The sequence below is a fragment of the Eulemur rufifrons genome, chromosome 25 (assembly GCF_041146395.1).
Source record: "Eulemur rufifrons isolate Redbay chromosome 25, OSU_ERuf_1, whole genome shotgun sequence".
In the NCBI taxonomy this organism is placed as follows: domain Eukaryota; kingdom Metazoa; phylum Chordata; class Mammalia; order Primates; family Lemuridae; genus Eulemur; species Eulemur rufifrons.
Genome location: NC_091007.1, coordinates 20,804,098 through 20,822,177, shown reverse-complemented (window position 1 = coordinate 20,822,177; position 18,080 = coordinate 20,804,098). Strand labels below are relative to the sequence as shown.

At 46.9% G+C, this 18,080-nt stretch overlaps 1 protein-coding gene across 2 annotated transcripts in view; it reads right to left on the bottom strand.

The window, feature by feature from the left end:
• SVIL (supervillin) overlaps positions 1–18,080 on the bottom strand; it is a 209,950-nt gene that overhangs the window by 146,079 nt on the left and 45,791 nt on the right. For both annotated transcript variants that reach the window (XM_069458976.1, XM_069458977.1), the window contains exon 3: positions 8,713–8,811. The gene's annotated coding sequence lies outside the window, so the exon portion shown is untranslated. The remainder of the gene's footprint in view (positions 1–8,712; positions 8,812–18,080) is intronic.

Genomic DNA, 18,080 nt, shown 5'->3' with positions numbered 1-18,080 from the left:
ATTTTTTTGCTAGCAGAACAGCAGTTAAAAAAAAAATCTCTATTTTTACTATAAAAAGTTAAATTTATGGCATTTTTAATTGAAATACTCTAAGCTAATTTATCAATATCCAAAAATCATTGCCAGAAAGACAAACACTGTAACCACAAAACTTAAAAGCATGAAGCTCCCACCACCCCAGGAAATACTAAGCAGTTTTCTAAATGCAGCCACCTGGAATTATTTTAGACAATCCACAGGTCTCTTACCTGTCCCCTTTTGTCTTCTCTCTTCATGTCACCTACATTCACACATCTCAGAGGCATCTGCCCAAAGGCTCTGTCCACACAGGTTCACAAACATCACTGTGAGCTTGCTGCCTGCTTGCTACACACTCATCTGATCCAACACGCAAAGCCAAGCTCCCGCTTCGGGGGCTGAGGTTTGTGACACAGCACACACCGCCACATCAGAGGCCTGGCTGCAACCCCAGACAAACAAGATGTTTTGGAGAAACAAAAGTTATTTGCACAGATCCACGCTAAGCAGAAAAAAATGGCATCGGCCCTCCTCCATACAGTGACCTGCAATGTCGTCGGCAGCACCTGCTTCATACAGCCCAACGCCCCGAACATGATCAGAAGACAATGCACACTGACCTGGCTCGACCCGAGTCATGTTGAGCCCTGCGGCAGCTTCTCTCTTGGGCAGTTAGCCGTGAGCAGAGCAGACCAAACGCCTTCTCTTGGCAACCACCCTCTCTTGCTCTTTTAAAATCAAGAAATCAAAACTGCGCTTTAGCACGACCCTGTGGCCAAGGAGGCCTTGTAGGCAAGATAACAGGGTGAAGTTCAGCTGATTCCTTCCCACTCTAATTCTCCCTTGATTGGAAGTTGCTAGAAGTTAGTGCAAGTCGTAAACCCAGGGCAGAGTACAGCTCAAGCAAATAGGATTCCAATATCGGGGGTTCTTTCAAGCTAGAAATTTCTTCATGAATGATAGTCTAACTTCTAATCAAGTAGGACATACTACTAATATCATTTTCTCAGAATAATAAATTTAAAAACCCTGTGGATCTGCACCCTAGAACAAATTAAGATGCTTCTTTCAGAATGTTTTAGGAAAAGTAATACTAAAAAATTCCGGCTGGGCGCGGTGGCTCACGCCTGTAATCCTAGCACTCTGGGAGGCCGAGGTGGGCAGATCGTTTGAGCTCAGGAGTTCGAGACCAGCCTGAGCAAGAGCGAGACCCCATCTCTACTAAAAATAGAAAGAAATTATATGGACAGCTAAAAATATATATAGAAAAAATTAGCCGGGCATGGTGGCGCATGCCTGTAGTCCCAGCTACTCGGGAGGCTGAGGCAGTAGGATCGCTTAAGCCCAGGAGTTTGAGGTTTCTGAGAGCTAGGCTGACACCACGGCACTCACTCTAGCCTGGGCAACAGAGTGAGACTCTGTCTCAAAAAAAAAAAAAAAAAAAAAAAATTCCTTCCTCAAAACCCCCAATATAACGCTCCTGACATGTACAATAAAACACAACCAAACAACTATAACCACATAATTAAAACACACACACACACACACACACACACACACAAGCAAAACCCTTACAAGGAGCCTTTAACCAAGGTTAAAGAAATAAGGATGTTCTCTAATTTCATGACAAGGCAATCAGAAAACACCAGATTTTTAAGATATTATTTGGTGACAGACCATTTATATCCATATAAGAAAAGGGAAAAAAATTTAGCTAGGGCCCTCAGATATAACTTGTAAAAACTGGCTTGCCAAAACACGCAATGTGCATGTGTGCACACACACAGACATCCGGTAAAAGAAAAACAAACACTACTTGGACTCATCTGAAATGAGCAGTCTTTAGTCACGTGCTCAAAACATGACTGCTATGGTTTGAACGTGTCCCCGAGAGTTCACGTGTTGGGAACTTAACCCTCAATGCAGCAGTTGGGAGGCCGGATCCTGGAGAGGTGATTTAGGTCACAGTGCTCTGCCCTCATGAACGGATTAATATCATATTGCAGAAGCGGGTTCCTTATCATGAAGTGGGTTTGCCATAAAAGCGGGTTCAGACCCCTCCGGCTAGCTCTCGCACGCTCTCTCGCCATGTGACACCTTCCGCGTGGGATGACGCAGCACAAAGGCCCTCACCAATGTGATCTTGGACTTCCCAGCCTCTAGAACCGTGAGTCAAATAAATTGAATGTTGTTTATGAATTACCCAGCCTGTGGTATCCTGTTACGGCAGCACAAAATGGACTTAGACAACGATGTTTGTTCAAAGCATTTCAAGTGGGCTTTATAGCCTAAGTAATATTTTCTCAAGAGAAGGGAAAGACGGGGTTGTTACTTGAAGGAAAATCTGTCTTTTTTTTTTTTTTTTTTTTGAGACAGAGTCTCACTCTGTTGCCCAGGCTAGAGTGAGTGCCGTGGCGTCAGCCTAGCTCACAGCAACCTCAAACTCCTGAACTCAAGCGATCCTCCTGTCTCAGCCTCCCGAGTAGCTGGGACTACAGGCATGCGCCACCATGCCCGGCTAATTTTTTCTATATATATTTTTAGCTGTCCATATAATTTCTTTCTATTTTTAGTAGAGATGGGGTCTCGCTCTTGCTCAGGCTGGTCTCGAACTCCTGAGCTCAAACGATCCGCCCACCTCGGCCTCCCAGAGTGCTAGGATTACAGGCGTGAGCCACCGCGCCCGGCCGGAAAATCTGTCTTAAAACGTTGTTTCACATAATCTAAACCATAGCAAAGCAGCATGGGGAGAGCACGGACTAATGCACGTGGTACGGTCCATGGGCAACGCACCGGTGAGGTTTCTGGGCAGCCTTTGCATGTGCCCTGCGAGAAAGTCCCCACTTTTCCCTCCAGCTCACGCCAGGGGCTGACACAATCTCAGTGGTCCAAACACGGGTCGCACTGCCGCCCTCCGAGAGGCAGAGCGTGGTATGAGTGCGGTCAGGACTCCGCTTCACCAAGACCTTCACCGCCTCTAAAAGCACAGAATGGCTTTTCTTTTTCTTCTGATTTCAAATGGAGATGTTTAAACAATCCCACCTAGACTTTGAAAAAACACATCAGTAAACGCCTTCTTTCCATTCTCTCCCGATCAAAATAACAAAACAGAATCGAAACCATCAGAGAACAAAGCAAAGACTGCACTCTTGTCCCAGCCTGGCACGACTCTCCCGCCCCAGCCCTGCCCCCAAGTTCGCAGCTCCCCAGATCATGACTCCTACCCAGAAGGGGTGCCTCCAGGGGAACAGACGACCTTGAAACCCAACCAGCCCTCTGACAGGTGTTCAGCAGAGCAGGGAAAGATCCAGAAAGATCCAGAGTCTGGTTACAGCAAAACTTCAAGAAATGGTTGCCTAACTCTTTCCACTTTAGCACTTCACATTCTCTCTTCAACCACTCTGATCCGGAGTCTGCACTCGGAACTACTCTTGGCAAGGTCACGGACGACGTCCGTCTCGGCAATTCCAACAGAGGCTTCTGTCGTCCCCTTACCGACTCGTCCCCAGTACCTGACTCTGTGGACACCTCCCTCCTTTTAAATCACCTGAGTTCAGCAACCCCTTGCAAACTCCCCCCTTTTCCTTCCTCCCAGCCTGGCCATGGCGCTCCTTCTCTCCTCCAACTCAGCTGAGCCCATTAACCCTCCCCCCACCTCTCTGCTTCCATCCTGTCCTGGGGATCTGCCCATCCTCTAAATCTTCTCTCCAGTCCCCCTGCTCCTCAGAGCTCCAAACTCACATTCAGTTGCGTGCCTAACACCTCTGTACCTCCAACTCAGTACGCCTACAACAGAACACCTGATCCGCAAAGCTGGCCCTCCACACAAAACAAAACAAAACAAAACAAAGGAAAACAAAACCCTCCTCCCTCAGTTTTCCTCTTCTTCTCAGAAGCTACCCAAGGCCAAAATTTGGGAATCATCCTTAACTCCTCCCTTGTCTCCCTAAATCTCATCTGTCACCAAGTGCTGACAGTTAAATCTCCAAGATATATCCATATATAGACACACACACACACACACACACACATACACAGAGAAAGGCACACACAACAGCTTTATTGATACATGATTCACATACAATTCACCAATTTAAACTGTGTAATTCAATGGTTCATAGGATATCCACAGAGTAGTACCGTCACTGTCAAATTAATTTTAGACATTTTCATCATCCCAAAAAGAAACCACAGACCCATTAGCAGTGACTCCTAATTTACCCCTGAACACCCCTAGTCGAAAGCAACCATCAGGCCGGGTGCGGTGGCTCACACCTGTAATCCCAGCACTCTGGGAGGCCGAGGCGGAGGATAGTTTGAGCTCAGGAGTTCGAGACCAGCCTGACCAAGAGTGAGATCCCATCTCTACTAAAAATAGAAAGAAATTAGCTGGACAACTAAAAATATATAGAAAAAAATTAGCCAGGCATGGTGGCACATGCCTGTAGTCCCAGCTACTCGGGAGGCTGAGGCAGAAGGATCGCTTGAGCCCAGGAGTGTGAGGTTGCTTTGAGCTAGGCTGATGCCACGGTGCTCTAGCCTGGGCAACAGAGTGAGACTCTGTCTCAAAAAAAAAAAGCAAGCAAGCAAGCAAGCACCCACCAATCTATTTTCTGTCTCTATAGATTTGCCTGTTCTGGAAATTTCATAAAACATGAATCACACGATAAGTGTTCTCTAGTGTCTGGCTTCTTTAACATAGCATATTTTCAAGGCTCATCCATGATTCAGCATATGTCAGTGCTCCATTCCTTTTTGTAGCCAAATAACATTTTGCTGTGTAGATACACCGAATTGTATTCCATTCATCAGCTGACAAACATTTGGGTCACTTCCATTCTTTGGGTATTATGAATAATGCTGCTATAAACATTAGTGTTTTTGTGTAGACACATGTTTCCATTTCTCTTGCATATATACCTAGGAGTAGATAAACTCGGTTATAAAAGATAACTGTATGTTTACTTGTTTCAGGAACTGCCAGACTATTTTCAAAAGCCGATGCTTTGGAATCCTGAGAGTTCCAATTTCTTCACATCTTCACCAACACTTGTCACTATTTGTCTTTCATAGTGGGTATGAAGTTGTTTCTCATTGTAGTTATGATTCGCATTACGCTGATGGCTAACAGTGTCAAAAATTGTCTCTTGTGCTTATTGGCCATTAGCATGTCTTCTTTAGAGAAATGTCTATTCAGATGCTTTGCCCATTTTTAATAGAGTTATCTTTTTTATCACTGAGTCATAACAGTTCTTTATATTAATGTATTCTAGATACAGTCCCATATCACATATATGATTTGCAATTATTTTCTCTCATTCTGTGGATTGTCTTTTTACTTTCTTGATAGTGTCCTCTGATGCACAAAAAATTTTAATTTTAATGGAGTTCAATTTGTCTATTTTTCTGTTGTCACTTTTGGGTGTCTTATCTAAAAAAGCATGTCCAATCAAAGGTCATTGTATGTCTATGTTTTTTCCTAAGAATTTTAAAGTCATAGCTCTTACATTTAAGCTTCTGATCCATTTTGAGTTCATTTTTGTATATGGTGTGAGGTAGGGGTCCAGCTTCATTCTTCTGTACATGCATATCCAGTTGCCCCAGTACAATCTGTTGAAGAGAATATTCTTTTCTCATTGAATTATTTGGGCACATTGGCTGAAAATCAATTGACCATAAATGTATGGGTTTATTTCTAGATTCTCAATTCTATGTCCCATATATATAGATGTATTCACCCTTATGCCAGTACCATGCTGTCTTGGTTACAATTGTATTTAACAGTCTCTAGTAAGTTTAGAAGTCAGGAAGTTGAGTCTTTCTATTTTATTCTTCTTTTTCAAGGCTGTGGCTATTACGAGTCCCTTGAATTTCCATACAATTTTAGGATCAGCTTGTCAATTTCTTCAAAGAACTCATCTGAGATTTTAAAAGATATGGCATTAAATCAGTACATCAACTTGGAGGGATTGTTAATTTAACAATATTAAGTTTTCTGATCCACGAACATGAGATGTTTTTCCATTTATTTAGATCTTATTTAATTTCTTTCAACAGTATTTTATAGCTTTAACGGTATATGTCGTGTACTTTTATTAAATCGTTCCTGAGTATTTTATTCTTTTTCATTCTATTACAAAAGGAATTATTTCATTGATTTCATTTCAGATTATGCATTACAAGTATATAGAAATACAATTGATTTTTGTATATTGATCTGATATCCTGCAACCTTGCTGAACCTGTTTATTAGTTTTAATAATTTAGTGGATTCCTAATAATTATCTATATATAAGATCATGCCACCTGCAAGCAGAGATAGTTTTACCTTTTCCTGTCCATTCTGGAAGCCTCTTATTTCACTTTCTTGCATAACTGCCCTGGCCAGAAGCTCCAGCACAATACTGTTATCAGTCAGCGTTCTCCAGAGAGACAGAACCAACAGGACAGATACATAGATGGAGGGGAACTGGCTCACATGGTGATGGGGGCTGAGAAGTGCCACAGCAGCCGTCCTCAAGCTGGACCACTAGGGAAGCCTGTAGATGGCTCAGTCCAAGTCTGAAGGCCCCAGCACAGGGGGAGCCGATGGTGTAATTCTCAGCCCTATGCTGAGGGCCTGCAAACCTGAGGAACTGCCAATGCACGTGCCAGAGCCCTGAGGCCGGAGAACACGAAGTTGTGATGTCTGAGGGCAGAGAAGAGTGTCCCAGCTCTAAGACAGAGTGAACTGGCCTTTCCTCGGCACTTTTTTCATCTGGGCCCACAGCCCACTGGAGGGTGCCTGCCCACACAGAGGGTCCTTCCCCACGCAGTCCACCGACGCACACACCCATCCTCCCCAGAAACACCCACGCCGACACACCTGGAAATCATGCTTCAGCAGCTGTCTAGGCACTGCCTAATCCAGTCTGGTTGACATCACACATACTGAAGAGAAGGGATGACAGTGGACATCGTTGTCTCGTCTCTGACCTTAGGGGAAAAGCTGTCAGCCCTTCACCATTAAGTATGATGTGAGCTGTGCGTTTTTCCTAGATGTCCTTTCCAGGGTGAAGAGATCCCCTTCCATTCCTAGTTTGCTGAGTGTTCTTTTTCTTTCTTTTTTTTTTTTAAACACAAAGAGGTATTAGATTTTGCCAAGTGCTCTCTCTGCACAAGACCTGCCCTTCTTTTTTTTTTTTTTTTAACTAGATACTTATTTTATTATTATTTTTTCTTTCTTCTCCTTTTTTTTTTTTTTTAATTTCAGCTCATTATGGGGGTACAAAAGTTCAGGTTATATATATTGCCCATGCCTCCCCATCCCCCCGAGTCTGAGCTTCAAGCGTGTCCATTCCCTAGACAGTGCACACTGCACTCATCATGTAGGTATGCACCCATCCCCGCCCCCACCCCCCTACCCCCCAGTCAGAACTTCAAGCGTGTCCATTCCCCAGGCAGTGCGAATCACACTCATCAAGTAGGTATGCACCCTTCTGCACTTGCTGTTCCTGCGGATGCTTTCCTGCAGCTGCGACTGCTCCTCTCTGTAGGTCTCTACCTGAGGGGAGTCCTGGACCACCCTATTCAGAAGTGCCCCCCCCCACATGCTCCCCAGTCACCCGCCCGTATAGCCTTCCACGCGCTCAGCCCTTACTGTTACAGGCACTCATTCGGACGGCCCCCGCGTAGCTCAGCATTTGTGAGTGTGTACTCAACATGTCAGTCCTCACAACCGCAGTGTCTACAAAGTAGGTACTGTCATCGCCACCACCCACATGGGGAAGAGGTTACGCGTCTTGCCCAAGATCAGGCAGTCCGTAAGTGCCAGACCCAGGATTAAAACCCAGGCCACCAAACTACAGACGCCGTTCTCTTAAACCCTTGCTAGCGTGCTTTTCAGTATTACCTTTCCTCGCTTGGTGACTTAGTGACTATCTGTACATAAGCACTACCAACCCCATGTTTTGCTGTGTCTCTGGCACCTAATACCATGCATGGCTGGGGTTTGGTGGGTATTCAACGAACAAATAACAGGGTCCCAAGACGCCCCACGAGAAAAGAGTTCGGCAGGACTGTGCTGAGCACGGCCCACGACACACACCCACAGAGAGTCACAAGGCCCATTAGTTTTGATGAAGGTCGTTCAACTTTAATCCCATGTTTTCCAAACACACTTGGGCACAGACCCATCTTCTGACCCCTGTCCCCACTGCATTGAAAGCCCAGAGATCCGTGTTCCAGGGAACACACTTTGAGAAATACTGCCCCAGAGCGGCAGGTCAAATAGCACAGTTCTCAGAAGGATGCTCCTGCCCCCACTCCTGTGGCTGGCTCTGCTCCTATCTAAAAAGTCTGACTTAGAGCCCCTGAAAGCTACTCCGTAGCCCCAGCTCAGCACAGAGAGAAAAACCACAAGGTTCAGTTTTCCTTTTCTTTCCTGGACTTCCTAAAGGGCACATTAAGATACACGACCACTGAGAAAACACGAAGATTTTTTCCAACGATCACTGGAACCGCTCAACTCCCCTGTGTCTCTGTGGTCTTAGACCACATCACAGAGGCAGCTGCAATTTTCTCAGAGTTCTGGTTTGTTGAATGTGATTCAAGCAAAACCACCCGTCACAAGGTGCTCTGCCCTGTTCTCAGAACGCAGCAAAAGCAACGACATGTGAACCACAAAGCCGTTACATTCCTTCCCTACACACTTGCCTTGATGCTGATACTCAAATCATGGCTTCAGACGTGGCCAGACCCCACAGTCTCACAGCTCGGCTTCCCAGGGCTCCAGGTCGTCCACCTGAATGCTCTCTGAAAAACGAGAAAGAAAAATCTCTGCTTTAAGATCCAAGAAAGAAAAGTGCAAACAATGTAATACAACCTCATATGTGAGCAAAGCAGGATACTGTGCTGCGATTTATCTGCTGTTTCTGAAGAGGTTTTTACATGTCAACTAGTCATCAACATTGGCTACACATTACAGGCAGTGGTTACAGTATCTTTTTAAACTCCTTATAAAAAGTACTCAATAAAAGAATGCATTTTTGTTTCCTTCATCTTAAACACAGAGAATAAAGTCATTTCTATGTAATTGTTCTCCAAAGCTGTTATTTTTGTGTGATGAGTGAATTTTTACACATTTGGTTTATAGGCAAAGTCATTTTGGTGACTATGAGTACCTTCTAAATTCAAATATACATCAGCGCAAAACAAGGAGCCTTGGGTATATGAGCCATGTATTGGGGAGAGCTGAGCAACAGCAGAAACGGGTTAGAACTCACCACGGAGCTGGACGTGCACATCCAGAGGGAACTAACAGGCCCGATTCCTTAGAAAGAGAAGCTGGACCAGGAAGTTAGGAGGCTGGACTAAGCCGTCTAAGGCGTCCAGAGTGAGCCACTTTAATAGAACTCGGTCTATTCCAATAATTCTAGGCAGAGACAATCTTTAACACTTATTTATTTCAAAGGCGAAGGAGCGAGGCAAACCCACCTACGCTGGAATGCACGGAGCAGAACTAAGGCAAATGCATGTTGCCCCGCCTGTCTGTCCGTCTGTCCGTCTGTCCGTCTGTCCGACGAGGCGTAACTTGCACGAAGGATGACTCACATGGTAACAGAGTCGCCCCTCGGGCGCAGAATGGCAGACAGTCTGTGTGGCACTTGTGACTCAGCCTGGGAGAGGTCCCCACTCGGCCGGGCTCCGGCCCTGCACCCCACGCGGCAGAGGAAAGCCCCCGTGTTTACCAGCCGGTGGGTGGTTAGGCCGGCGGTGGCCCTGGCGGATCTTGTTTGAGGCCACAGAGGTGCTTCCTCCTGCCGACCCCAGGTCCAGCCAGCACTTCCCGGAGTCCCTTTTGAAAACGCCGAGAGAGAACTCGCGAAAGCACACGGGCCCTGGGCTGGACGCCGGCCAGCAACACGCCGCGCGCACAGGGCCAGGCGGGCAGATGGTGCAAACGTTCGGGAGGCGAGTTGTCAGAACCCTGCCTTGCCTGGCGTGGCGGGAACGGGGTCCCTTCCAAAAGCCCAGGCCCAGAGGCAACTTCTAAGGAAATCATCTCATGGTGGGTGAGGGGCAGAGGGGAGTCGCCCCGTGAGAAATTCCCACGAAATGAAAAAAAAATTATTGTCACCACTGCCTGGTGAAATTCAGACAGCCACGAACTCATTACTTGAAGCCACAAAGATGGTTGCGGTAAACACAGACAAATTATTGGGTTTAAGTAGACTGCTTTTTGTGCCAAAAAAAGAAATCATCTTCCTTCCTCCCCAACAAATCCGTTTATTACTAAAAAGCTCTGGAGCCTTGTGAACCGGGCTAGACTGATGGAAGCCTCTCTTTACCCCGGGTTCCTTCTCAGGGCTCTCGACCGGTTTGGAAAATGCTTTGGCCGCTGCGGGAAAGGAGACCCTATTACTGTAGCAGCCACAAAAGAAGGAAAAATTAAATTATGCAAAAGGGGAACAGGCCGCGAGAACCACAAGAGGCCAAGAGGCCGGGGCAGGAGAAGAGGCCGGGGCAGGAGAGACGTCCTTGTCCCCCTTCTTGAAGACAGTGCCGCTCTCTGCCCAGACAGTCAGACCTGTCCCTGGTCCCGTTCCTGGCGCCCGTGTAGAGCGGGAGCTCCCACACTCAAAGTGCGGAAGGGGCTTCCGAGGGCCTGTGTGTAGAGATGGGAGAAAATCTACAGTGCAGGTCGTGAGTGCAAGGACCGTCGCTAGATAATAGAACTGCGGAATATAGTAGAACACGCTGCCAGGAAAACGCAACCACAGGCAGCTCTCGTGCCATCAGGACAATGTGGGGGAAAAAGCAAAGAGCAAGCATACAACCAGGAAAGGGTCCACATTTAGTGACAGGTTAAAGTTTAAGAAACTAGTCAAACCGGTATAAAAACAGAAAAGATTCCAGAAGAAAACAGGGGGACGGACACGGCTCACGCGGCAGGAGGAGACGCTAAGCCACAGGCCAGACGAGGTCGCGTCCGGTCCCCCCAGGGCTCTCTCGACCTTTGGAAGGCGTTTCTTCCTGTTCCAAACAAACTTGCACTTGACTTTCACGACTCAAGTGCAAAGACTCTGACGAGACTCTGTGACTACTGCTAGACCAGACGCTCTGGAGGGGACAGAAAGGCATCCTCTCACTCAACGTTTCAAACCCCGGTTTGACAGAAGCTGCCCACGGAGGCAGCCACGGGGAAGGGACGTTCCTGAGTTTTATTCACGAGCTCCTGTGCCAGCAAAGTGTCTCGCCTCTAGTTCCGGGGCTGCCCCGGTACAGATGCAGGGATAAGGCCGCCGTGAGACCCAACTTCCACTCGGGCTGTTTTCTCCCATCTTTTCCTCGATGCCTAGAGCGAGGAATGCACATCCTTCCGGACACGGTCACGGATCCTTCGGCACTTCCCCCGCCCCACACGGATCTCAGGGCATCGCTCAGGATTCGGCCAGATGCCCCCAGTTTCCAGGAGACCTTCTCTGACGCCCCTCCCTCTCCTGGATTTGTGCCAGACACCTGGTTATAAATGATCACTGTAGCTGATTCTCAACCATCCAGGGTTCGATTAGCCACGGTAATAATAATAAAAACAATACTTATGATTACTTGAACATGTTAATAAAATAAATAAGTAAAATGCCTCCAAATCAACAGAACTACCCAGCCATCAGAAGGTCTCCATGGACTGGAACTACACAGTGACCTACAGACGTCACTGTGTGCCTGGAGCAGTGAGGGGACAGCCTCGTGCCATCACCCCTTGGACAGGTACTTACTACGCAGACGCCCAAGGCTTGGTGTTCTGATAGCATTCATTCTACGACAGAACAAGGGGATGGAAAAGCCATCGGTAAGTGACTGGACTGTCATGTGTAGGAGCCAAGATTAGAAGCAACGACAGTGGGGCGGTGCCATTAGGAGACAAGGTGGCAGGGACAGTCCCCTCCCCTGAAAAGACCGCTGTTCCCACTGCAATGCCTTTAGGGAGTGAAAGGATGGTCTCCACGGCTGTCTGGGCTTCACGTCCACGTTGTGTGCACGTGTGTGCACGTGTGTGCATGTGTGTGTGTGCGTGTAGAACTCCCGGGGCAAAAACCAATGATGGGCCACTTTAAGGACCCTAGCCACTGGCACGTTTCATGTGTCAAGTAATTTACAGGAGATTTTGTGATCCTGGACTTCCAGTACTTTTATGCATTAGGGCAGCATCTATCCTCGAGTGACTACATTCCTAAATACTGGAGTTTTCACTACGTAAATGTTGGTAGTTTTCACTAATACGAATATGTTAAATTTATCAGTGACAACCTTTGGCATTTCACCTTCCAATCAAGAGATACCTGTGTTTCACATCTGTATGTTTTCCTCTAGAATTGGGCTGTGGGTTTTCACAAGCAGGACTCTTCCCTTGTAGTCTTCAGTGTTTCGCAGGCCTGAGCCCCGTGCTCAACAGACAGAAGCCAGAGGAAGCACAGGCATCAGTGGGCAGCTCGTCCTCCCCGTGACGGCTTCCGGTACCCGGCACGCCAGCCGCTGCAAGATGCTCACCATCATAGCAACTGGCACGGAGGACACAGGAAGGAGAGAGGGAGCTAAAATGAGCCCCATAGTCCTCCCTGGAGAGATCCAGAAACTCCACCCCCACCCCATTCTTGGGGCAAGCTTCCCACGGGGACACGGTCCCCACTCCATGGGCTTTACGTTGCTATTGGGTGGCCTTCCCGTATCATCCCATGACAGCACAGGTTCTTTCTTTTGAGACAGGGTCTCGCTCTGTCACCCAGGCTGGAGTGCAGTGGTGTGATCATAGCTCACAGCAGCCTCCAACTCCCGGGCTCAAGTGATCCTCCTGCCTCAGCCTCCCGAGTAGCTGGAACTACAGGTGTGAGCCACTGTGCCCGGCATGTGGCTCCTAAAAGGAAATGTCAGGGCCTTGTACATTTTCGAGTGCACTCCTGCAAAACCTTGGGAGGTGTTCTGCCCCCAAATTCAAAGAATATAGAGGGTATTATCCAAAATCACAAGTGGAAGAATTAAGTTATTGGGCAGCAATATCAATTTTAAGTTCTCTCATATATTTTTAAAAATTTACATTTATAAATTTTTTCAAATTTATGTGGTTTTTTTGGTAGCTCTACTTGCTTAATAGCAACCACAAAAATGAATAAACAAGTTGCAAAAATTGAAAAAAAAACTTGGCTTGCAGTTTGATATACTTATTGCTATTAATATATAATATAAACTACAGTTGATAAGAAAAATACACACTAAGGGCTCAAGTTCAGTCTTCCACACACTCTGCCTGTCAGCCCTCATGGCGGGTCAGGTCACGGACCCTGACGGATTCTGGATGACCTTCACCTTCCTCTCCGTTTAAGTGATGTCCTCTCGGTGCATGTTACCGAGGTGGGTCTCAAGAGCTTCCAGTATGATGAGCCCCTTTTCAATGTCAAAATTTTCCTATACCTGCCCCATCCCACGCCCGGAGCTGCACCTTTAGTGAGACGTTCATATTGTCAAAGGCTTCGATGAATTCAGTGATGCGCCTCACAAGTTTACGTTTTGTAAGTCTCAACACTTAGGAGCATTTAAAGGAACAGGGCATCTGCGAGACAAGTTAGCCTGCAGACGATACTTAACAGCACAAACTCCTTCACCTTGTGTGACAACTCTGAAGTGCGCGACCAAAGCGACGCTGCGTCAAGCGTCAAAGCCGGTGTGTGCACACCAGCAGCACTGGCACAGCCGGGCCGGGCCGCCTACCTGTCCCTGAGTGGCCACAGACGGACCCTGCTTGCTGGCCCTGTGCACGTGCACGGGTCCCCAGGAGCCCTGAGGCGGAAGCCCCAGAACACAGAGGCGACTTGACCAGACTCCCTGCATCTGGCCTGGGAAGGCCAGGGCAGGTCTGCTCCTTGGAGAGATGGCCACTCTACAGAAGTGTCCAGAAAGATGCTGCTGAGCAGTATGAAAGAAATCATTTTTGTACGGAGAGAGCGAGAGAGGATGAGAGAGTGAGAGAGAGAGAGAGAGAGGAGGGAGAGGACACCAAAAATCCTGTGCCAAAACTTCAAGCCCTGATGTAACGACCAGACTACGGTGGACTCAGTGCTTCAGATGGAGACAAGGGCCCGAGGGAGGAGGGGTGAGCATCTCAGAGATCACAGCTTCCTTCTGAGTCCCAAGAGTAAATGCAACAAGCAAGCTGGACCACAGAACGTTGCCATGGAAAACACGTGGCCCGAGTCCACGTGTGAGCGTAAAATACACACATTCGAGGGCACCCAGCAACTGGACATTAGCCCTGGAAATGTCACAAAACCGGCTCTCACTGGAAACTGAATTCGAGTCAGTCTTTTCACAGGTATCTAGTACTTTACAGCCGTTAAAATATGGCAAATGCATGAAAAATACACATTTTCAGAGTAATGGGGCTAAAGTTGAATTAACAATAACCACAACAACTATTTATAATACTCAATACAGCACATAATACTTACCAGGCACTGTTCTAAGCACTGTATAAATATTAACCACTAAAATCAGTACTATGTATTGTGATCATTATCCCCATTCTACAGATGAGGAAACTGAGGCAGAGAAAGGTCACATAAGTGGTTAGCAGCAGAGTTTGGCTCTAGAGTTCTTACTCTTAACCAATGTGCTATGCTGCCCTACTGATTAAAAAATAATAAAAAACTTTTTCATAAGATTCTACACACTTCCTAGCATCTCCAAGGTAAAATCTATCTACCTTTTTAACAACCACAGAGATTTGCCTCTGACTTCTCTGCCTGGGGCAGAGCAGATCTTCATCGCTGTAAAGTCCAGACGCAGTTTTACATTCCACATCTGGTGACGTCGTCTTGCCAGGAGAGAAATAACAAAATCTCCCTCTGGGTCTTGGGGGCGGGGCCCGCGAGCCCGGGGCACTTGCACAACGTCCCACTCAAGGTGGCCCTGGCCCGTGAGTTCAGTGTGATCGGGTGACCGAGTCCACGTCAAACAGATGTGCGCGTAGCACCTGCTGAGTTCAGGGCGCTGCGTTCCGTACAGAGAAGGGAAAAAGAAACGGGGCAACAGTGAAGCTTGAAAGACTTTTAAATAACAGTAAAGGTCCCAGCGGAAGCGAGTGGAGCACAACACTGAGGGGAGAACAGGAGAGAGACACACGCTAGGGTTTCTTTGCAGGGAGGAAAATCGCGCTGGGTATTGGTACTTGCAGTTTCCAGAACAGCAGATCACGGAACTCCCACGCTTTTTTCTCATAGGTACTCACCACATGAACCCGCAACCCCGCTCCTACATATTTACCCAAGGCAAAGGAAAACTCAAGTTTCCATAAAAACCTGGACAGAAAAGTTATAGGAGTTTTATTCATAATTGCTAAAAAAAAAAATGTGGATGCAAACCCCAAATCCTTTAACTGGTGAGTGGCTAAGCAAACTCTACGTCCGTACGATGGAATTCGACTCAGCAATAAAAAGGAAGGAACTGACGACAATGTGAGACAGAATGGATCAATCTCACACTTGTCATGCACAGTGACAGAAGCCAGACTCAAAAAGCTACATGCTGTATGATTCCACTTATAGAACATTCTGGAAAAGACAAAATTACAAGGACAGAAAACGCAGCAGTGGTTGCCAGGGCTTGGGGCTAAGTGGAAGGCTTGATTACAAAGGGCCACAAGCAACTTTTTTAGGTGATGGATATTTATATCTTGATTATGGCAGTGGCTGTACAGCCGCACTTATTAAGACAGCCATATGCTAAAAAAGGTGAATTTCACTATGCATAAATCGCACATCAATAAATCTGATTTTCTAAAAGCAGCTCAGAGCAATCCTGCCAATTAATTCCTGGAATGGGGCTACTGTTACTTTCTACAAGGTTCTACAAACCATGTATCTAACTTCCTTTTCTAACTCCCACCCCAATATCTGCTCACGCAATATTTATAGGAAGATTGTTGGTTGTTCATTTGTAGGAGGAAAAGCTCCTTGAGTCACAAAATTTCTTAAAGTAACCTCTGAGTATTTGGATAATAGTGGGAACTCTCTCGTATTAAAAATAGACGAGTAGGTGGCTCTTTCTGCTCATGCTAAATATGTACCTGCTACTCACTGAGGAAAGAGGGCAAGTAAGAATTTAATAGCTCTGTCTGCACAGAACGTCGCTGCAAAACCGCTAAATCCCTGACACATCCAGGCACTGAGATACAAATGTTGAACTACATTCAAAGTAAGCCAAGGTTATTGCTAAAATCTTCAGGCAAGTAAACCTGAAAGAAATCTTGACTGTTAAATGGCAAACCTTTAGTGGAGTAGAAAAATGCAAAAAAAAAAAAAAAACCTTACTGTCCTATTGAAAAACATTAACTGCACTATGACTTGGTCTATGTACCAGACCCAGAACGATGCAAGTGATTCTGGTTCTTTCCCTGACTCCATACCCAGCAGTCCTGATGGCCCACGTGTGCTGCGTCCTGCTCCAGGCACCAGAGAGACAACGATAAACCAAACTCCCTGTCCTCACGGAGCTCACGTCCTCCTGGGAGCCACACATTATAAATAAGTGAACGGACAAATAAACTGTCCCGCAACAAGCTGAACGTCAGTTACCAAGAGTGGGGAAAGAAGAGCAGAGTGAAAGACCGAGGGGTTCCATTTTAGACAAAGTGGCCGGGCGTCTCTGAGGAGGTGCCCTTGGCGCAGAGCCCCGGGAGCCCTGGGAAGAAGGCTGGGGTGGTCTACAGCGGGGTGTCAGGCGGAGGAGAAGAGCCAGGGCCAGCTCTCAGCTCCTGAGATGGGAGTCTGCCTGGTCTGTCCCGTCCCAGGGACTAGCGCAGTGGCCAGTCTGGCTGGGGAGGAACGAGCGAAAGGAAGAGAGCCAGGAAGTGCTGGGCAGGGACAGCTCAGCGCAGACCACGGTGCCACGCTCTGTGCTGGGACTCAGGGCTTTATTCTAAGAGTTACTAGAAGAGCCCCAGCTATGAAAGCAAGGGAGCGACCTGATCTTCATTCAGTTTTGAAGATTCACTCCAGTTGCGCCAAGGAAAACAGACCTTTGGGGAATGGATGGAGTTGGTACAAGAGGAAGCAGGGAACCAGCGTGGCAGAGACAGTGACCCGCCCGCGGGCTGGGTGGTAACAATCGAGGCAATGAGAAGTGGCCAGACTGGGCGACTGGGTGGATGAGGGACCAAGCCCTGAGATGAAAGACAAGACGCTGGGGTGCAGCGGGTAGGTCCACACTCAGTGGCGGCCGTTGAGTTGCAGGGAAATGTATCGACACAGTGACCTGCTGTCAGGGACTCGATGGCGGGATTTGGAGATAACGTCAGTTTGACCCAAGTAGCGTTACACCTTAAGACTTTAACAGTTTTATAGTGGAAACCGTTGACTCAGGACCAGCTTAGATATTCATTTAATCTTGCAATAACTCCACTAACTAGACCATTGAGTACGCACAGCTCTTAGCTTTCTTAAACGCATTTCTGCGAGAAAACGATACACTCCATTAGTGAACTTTCCAGGAAACAAAGATTTCCAGCAAAGCTAATAAAAGCTTCAAAGCTTTGTAAAATATATCAGCAACGCTTTGAAGACCCCCTTTATTTAACCCTTGCTAAAACAAAAGCATGTCAGCAAGCCTGCAGAGTAGGGATATTCTTCAAAATATTTCTGTAATGATAGAGCTTTGGCCAACGGGAAAGAGAAGGATCGCAAGCATCTTCCACTGGTTTACTGTTACAGTCTTTTACGTAAACACTGTTTGTTTGACACAATCCATTTCAAAGCACTTAACTGCTTTACAGATTATTTTCTTCAGCTACCCTAGGATTTATATGCTGAAACTGCATCTAATCTAGAAAAAGGCCAGAGACAACACACGAATGCACAACTGGATCGCGTTGGATTCTGCGAGGTGGACTGAGGTGCAGTTGCAGGGGCGCCAGCAAGGCTCAGCCGCCACGTTCAGGGACTTTGAGCACGTCCCAAAATCACATCTGTTTCGTCCAAGACGAGATTCGTGTCCAGGACTCAAAACACAAGGAAAAGTTTAAATTATTTTGA